Source organism: Montipora foliosa, chromosome 7, assembly GCF_036669935.1.
Source record: "Montipora foliosa isolate CH-2021 chromosome 7, ASM3666993v2, whole genome shotgun sequence".
NCBI classification, from domain to species: domain Eukaryota; kingdom Metazoa; phylum Cnidaria; class Anthozoa; order Scleractinia; family Acroporidae; genus Montipora; species Montipora foliosa.
Window position 1 is genome coordinate 40,444,758 of NC_090875.1, and position 6,748 is coordinate 40,451,505.

A 6,748-nucleotide genomic window follows, 5' to 3' on the forward strand; every position below is an offset into this window, starting at 1 on the left:
TTTTTTCCTTGTTCTATTTTACGTCTAAATATAGAATAATGCAACAATAAAGACAACACAGTCATTTTTTCATTTTTTCATTTTCTCCAAAAAATTGGAAAAATAAAACAATTCAACGAGTTGAAAAGAGAAAAAAGAAAAATCGGTGCAAATCTCCGTTGTTTGGTCCATTTTACTTTATATTGCCAGTTTAAAAATAAACGACAAACCCTTAAACGCACACAAAATATTATTTTTCAATTATTGTGGAAAAAATGGAAAATTGAATTGGCCTAAATGTGCACGGACCCTTAATGTTTTGTTTTTAATCTCGTGTTTAAATTGACTAAATGAGGAGCAATCAAAACAATAAAAAATGGGAATTCGTGTCCCTTCAATTCCTTGATATTTTGGTAGTCCATCCAAGGGAACTACTGGCAAAAAAAAGTTTTCAATTTGCCTTGGATTTGCAGGCTGCATGCTTAAGTTTATGAAAACCTCGAGTAAAATAAAATAAGGCCTGAAATGCTGCAAAGGCCCTTTATTCAGTTGGGGCTTGGTTTTGTGATTTATTTTGTAGAGAAAAGTATGCCATAGCACACATGTACAGAGCACAGTTTGTTAATCATTAAGATTTTATAAGACCCACAACATGGTTTGTCTGAGGGTGCACATAAAAAATGATTACTGCGAGTGTTTTCCATCGCATATTCATAAAATACAGCTGTCACTGTGATATAGTTACATATGAGGTTATAAGTAGAGGTGAGTGTTCCCCCAGTGAGAACACATGTTTATCCACACCAGTAGTGCTTCTGTTCAGCCATGTGTTCTGAGCCATGATCAGAAGTACTCTGCAAATTATTATTTAGTTTGAAGGTTAGGCTGTTAATTGAAAGGACAAGGGGGATGTAGTTATCAAGAAGAATGAAAAGAGTGCTTTATTGCATGTCTTTGAAGAATTTCCTCGTCACAGCCTTTCTTGAAAAGTGTCCAGCATCCATAAACAAGTTCTAGTATAAACGTATCAGTCATCTTGCTTTGGAAAAAGTGTTTCATGTAGAGAATTAAAAATTAGGATGAATAGAACTGACAGCATGTTCTCTGCTGTTTAGAGAGATGTGCAGTGGCTCAACAATTGGAACAATGGACAGAAGTGATGGCTTAGGGGTTATGAGGAAAGGTGTTACCTTGAGAACCAGTAGTGAATGAAGATAAACGGGCAGAGTTGTTATGTGAAACAGCCATATTTGAAGCTCTTGAAGTTCTGGATTATGATTGAATCTTAAACAATCATAGATAATTCATTTGTTTGCAGTAAAATTGACAAATGTGTTGAATTCGTCAGGCACATACAAATGGGATTCTTTGTTGCTTATAAATTCAATGTACACTTAAGATTTCACTAGGTGGAGTCACATCCTACATAATGAGATGTAAGGTGATCATCAAGTTGATATGAAGAAAAACACTCCTGATCATTAAGTTTTTGATATCTATTTATTGTGAATACAGTTGTTGACCATTTCCTCATATCTTATACTTCCGAAGGACTAACAAATTAAATTATATTTTAATTCCATACTTGTAAACGTTTAAAAAGCTTGGGGCTTGATATTAATTAAAAAAGGAATACTCTTTGGTGTGTCACTCTTAACATCGCTTTGTTCCCTAGACCTGGTGTAGTGAGAACTTACTAATTTCCTGTTGTCATTTTGTCATCAATTTTCAACTTGAAAGGTCTGATTCTTTGGAAATGAACACAGAGAAGGGGGAACTAAATTTGCTTGTAGGTGATGAGATCATTCTTACAGATTGAGAGAGGTGTACAAGGTTCACGATGGCAGCTTGTTCAAGTACAACATGAGAATCATAGACCTTGCTATGCCCTTAGACAGTGGTTACTTATTTCCGGTTCACAAATTTAGCTCCCTAGGGATTTTGGATGTGCTTAAACTCAAAACCTTAACTAGCTATTTTTCTCTAGTTCCCTGAAGCTAACACCATGTAAGATAAGTAATTTTCAAATGCTAGGTGCTCCATGCAATACACGAAACCAAGAAGAAGACTTTTAATGGTATGCATGAACGAATACACGTGATAACCTGACTTAATCTCTGTCAGAAGCTTCAAACGTTCCACAATTTCTAAAAATTTTTCCCGTGGTAAAATTATCAACTCTCTATTTTCTGGCTGTTTACTCAGACCATAATTTGGCCAAAGCTGCTGTTTTCGGCCCGTCGCTCCATTCGTTCACGTTCATGCCAACAAACTTGAAACCAAAAAAATGCAAGCTATCGTAAACTTTGGGTGTGAACATTCATTTTCATAATGGAGCTGAAATTGTTGATATTTTAACACATGTCAAACATGAACGCCCAACAGAACAGCGGAGAATACAGTGAGAGGTAAACACGCGGGTTGGAATCAAAACTAACGCGGTAAAATGTCTGTCCAGTCTGCTTATGTGTGTTTGAAGAGCCCTTCGAATTCTGCAACTTTCGCGAATAGTTATTAGTTATTCACGGAGTCAGTAATCTTTACAAGGCTTAAAGTTTTAAAGTCTTATGAAGATTACTAGGCTTATTTAGCAACAGAACGGCAACGTCAGTACTAGTGGCGATGGCGCGCGCAGAAAAAAATATTAATTCAGAATGGAGCAGACTCCACTCTTTTTTTCTCTATTCTAAATTCTCATTGGTAGTTTTGCTGCGCGCGACGTCGCCACCCGGCGTTCCCGTTCTGTTGTTAATAGGGAGCTTAAGATCTACGACCACGAGGTTGACGAAAACGCCACAAAACAATAATATCATTGGTTAAAAGAGCATAAATAATCGTGCTGCACGTGCGTCACGGATTTTAGCTCATATTTTTGCGGTTGTCTGCGTGACGACGACGTGAAATGACGAAATTTTGGGTTTTGACGACAAAGTGAGCATGCAACAGAGAATCTCTCATTCTCTATTTTCAGTATGAAACCGCCCGTACCAATTTATTTTTAGGATCCTTCGCCCACATTGTGCGACGTGAACGAGATGGAATAATCGCGAAAGACTTACAATAGAGCAAAGTTCTATTTTGAGGTGACGTTTTCGTCGACGTCGCCGTCGTAGTTCTTAAGGTCCCTAAATAAGCCTACTGACTCCGTGACAAGTTGGTTTCCCCTTATTGTTCGAAAGTACTTTGCTGTGACTTTTTGCCATAAACAGTCCAACCGTTTCTCGGTCCTTTGACACCGTCTACACGTAAGGCAAGGAAGATAAACGACACAGATAACGACACGAACTCGAAACTTTTCGCCACGGAAACCGCCATTATTTTGGCTGCTGGTAATGGGGGCCTAGCGGATATGCTCATAAAAGATCTCAAAGTCGCGCGTGCAGACAGAATGCCCCTCTGCTAATCCAATGTAAACTCTCATTCTACCTGAAGAAGGCTGGTTTGGTCAGCCGAAATATAGTGCACCACTAAAATCAAATCTACGTTGTATCGGCTCTTCCTCAAAATATTTATAATTGACCAAACTTTCGAGCAAAAATTGACAGTGCTGGCTGCAGGAATCGTGCAGAAAAGTTTACTAAGATAACAATAATTATTCGCTCTCATTTGTGAAATAGTTTGAGCTTAAATAGTTCGACTTCCTTGTTGTTTATTTTTGTTTACATTATGAATTTTTCTATAACAGTCTTATTTGAATTGTCGTTCTTGATGAATAAATTTATAAGTTCTGCAGCTATTAGAAAAAACCCTGCAATACAGTGTAACTTTAACTATTTCTGCGAGCATTAGCGAGCAGCAACACTATTCTCGACTTTCCCTTTGGGGCCTGGGCTATCTAGATATATTTATATAATAAACCGAGTCTATATCGCAGTTATTCTCGCATTTTGATTGGTTATTGCCTATGATCTATTAGAGGACGGACGCACGATTGACGTCACCATGAGCTTTTATGCGAATAAAGTTTAATTTTTTATTATATAAAACAAATAGATTCCATATTGTCGTTCAGTAATAGATCACAGATGACGTAAAAATGTGATAAGAACATGAGTGACACGCTCGGCTATCGCCTCGTGTTCCACCTTTTTGGTTCTTACCACATTTTGACGTCATCTGTGATCTATTACTGAACAGACGCACGGTAACATGGAAATTGTTAAGCGTTAAACACATCTGTTGAATGTGACTGTCGTTCGGTGACGATGATTTTGAGGATGCAGTATAATTATATCAGCGGCGGTAGCTGTTGAATTGTGCGTGCGCAGCCCGCGATCTATTCAAGAGCTTGAGAGTTCAATAGCCGACCAGCGGGTAAGTTTTTATAGCTCTTTTTGAACTGATCTATCATGTCGAATGCAATACCATCAATCGCTGGAAATATTCATCAAGGTCACGAACGATTTCGTGACGTTTCCAGGGGAAGACAATGCTCTTTTATGAGTTTTTCAGCGCTGTTGTGTGCACAATCATGTCTAGTGCGGCACTGGGATACTGCTACAGTTGACCAAATTTCAGATTTCCCAACCTCAAAACACCGAAAATCTGAAGATTGATGCAAAAAAATTTGTCTATATGTCCCCGACTTTTGAAGACCTTCTTTGTAAGCCAATCACTCACAAATGCTATATCTCTTTCTTTAAATTCTTCCATCTCGTTCAAACACGTATTTTATGGCATTTAGCGAATTCGGCGCCCGAAAAAATATCATTTGAAACCTGACTCTTATGGCCCCCTCTTCCGGTCGAATTCCCCACTCCCCGGGCACAGAAGATAGTCAAATTCCCGAGGTTTGCCCAGGACGTGGGTGGGGGGTGGTTGGTGGGGAGTGTTGAAGTTTCGATTTGATCGGCGAATAATTTACTTTTTACTTAAAACATGTGTGGACCTTAACAACACAGAAATAAATTTTATTTTCACAGCTTCAATACTCACAGCTTAAGTCCAGCCAGCTGAACGCAGTGCTCAGCATTATATGCAGTAGCTGCCTTTTTGGAACTATCCAATAGTTCATCAGGTTCATCAGCAATTTCCGCCATTTTGAAAACGCGATCAAAATGTGAGAGACTGGTAATGATGACCTAATTTGGAACAGATGTTCTATATATGGTCATCGACGACAGTCTGTGATGGACTGTGTTTCCAGAGAACAGATGGATGAAGAACTGAACAGCTTAATTGGTTTATTAAGTTTAACTACGAATTTGTACAGAATTGGCGCAAGAAACTCACCTAATTAAGCAAGCTTAAGGTGAAATCATAAAAAAACAATTATTCTTTCAGCTTGTGCCTCCATGTATCGTGAGATTTGCCTGTCCGTCGTGAGACCGTGAGATTGAACAGAAAATCGTGAGACGTGAGAGGCCTGAAATTTTAATCGAAGGAAAAAGCATGTACTTGAGTGTACTTGAAAGTTAAAATATTTCAGATACAGAGATGTTGTCCCTGGTTTATCTGCCAAATCAAGCGCCCACTGAAGTCACAAAATCGCCTGCCGAAGCAAACAGTTCCAACACAATCGCCCTTTGAGGCAAACAATTTAAGGCAATCGCCCGTTGACGCAAACAATTCAACATTTAAATTTAAATTGAGAAATACAGTGCTGGGAGATTACATGAGATCGCAGCGCATGCGCCAACTCAGTCTTCAAAGGCTTAATGTGAGTGACTCACAGGTACCAACAAAGAGTGCGTTGGGAGGGCATGTAATCCCCCAGCACTTTATAACTCGGTAGAATCTCAATTAAACTTCAACTTACAGGTAAGTCTCGTTTAATTTTACTATTCTACCTCGTTATCGTGCTGAGATCACATGAGATTTTGAAGCAACACGAAGCATAATCAACATAAGCATAATCAACAAAACATTTATTACAACTGTGTGTTACTTACACTGCTGAGTATCTCGTCAGCAAATTTGTTCTCTTTAACAACAGGCTTGTTATAAAATTTCGCGAATGTAGACTCTGAGGACCATCCAGCATAAAAATACAAGGATTTCCAGGTAATTGTAAATGCATCCACAAAACACGAGGCTGGGTCAGGTTTCCATGAGACAAACTTGGGGAGCTGTGTATTAAGTCTAGTTGCAAATAAATCAATTTCTGGGGTACCCCAGTGAGTGGTAATCTGAGAAAAAAATCTGCCTTTTTAGGGTCCATTTAGTTCGGTCATTGAACAACCGAGACTCTTTGTCAGCCTCGGTATTTTCCACTCCAGCTATGTGAGTTGCAGTTAACCAAGTGTTGTTGTTTACACAGCAATCCCATACGTCATATGCAATTTGGTTACAACGTGGGGATTTTGTGCCCCCCATAGCGTTGATGTATGTCACAGTGGTTGTGATGCCACAAAGTAGTTTGACATGTTTATTCTTTAGTCTGTCACCGAACGCCTGCACAGCAAAATGAACAGCCTTTAGTTCTAGCTCATTGATGTGTAACTGGCTTTCCGGAACGGACGATAAGCTTTGGGTAGTGTCACCATCCAAATACACGCCCCACCCCTTTTTTGAAGCATCAATTTTACGTTCAAGGACCGGATTTCCACGTGAAATTGGATTAAAAGCCTTATCTACATTTTTAATCCACCAAGAGAGTTCACCCTAATGTTTTCTGAGGGCCAAGTTCTTTTCTATTTCTAAATTCATGTAGTGAAGCTGGCCAAATTGTACTCCAGGTAGGCAAGATACAAGCGTGCCCACTAAATGGGCGAGCTCTGTAATTATAGAATGACTTTTGAGTAGCAAGTGTTTGCAAATAGATTTTACT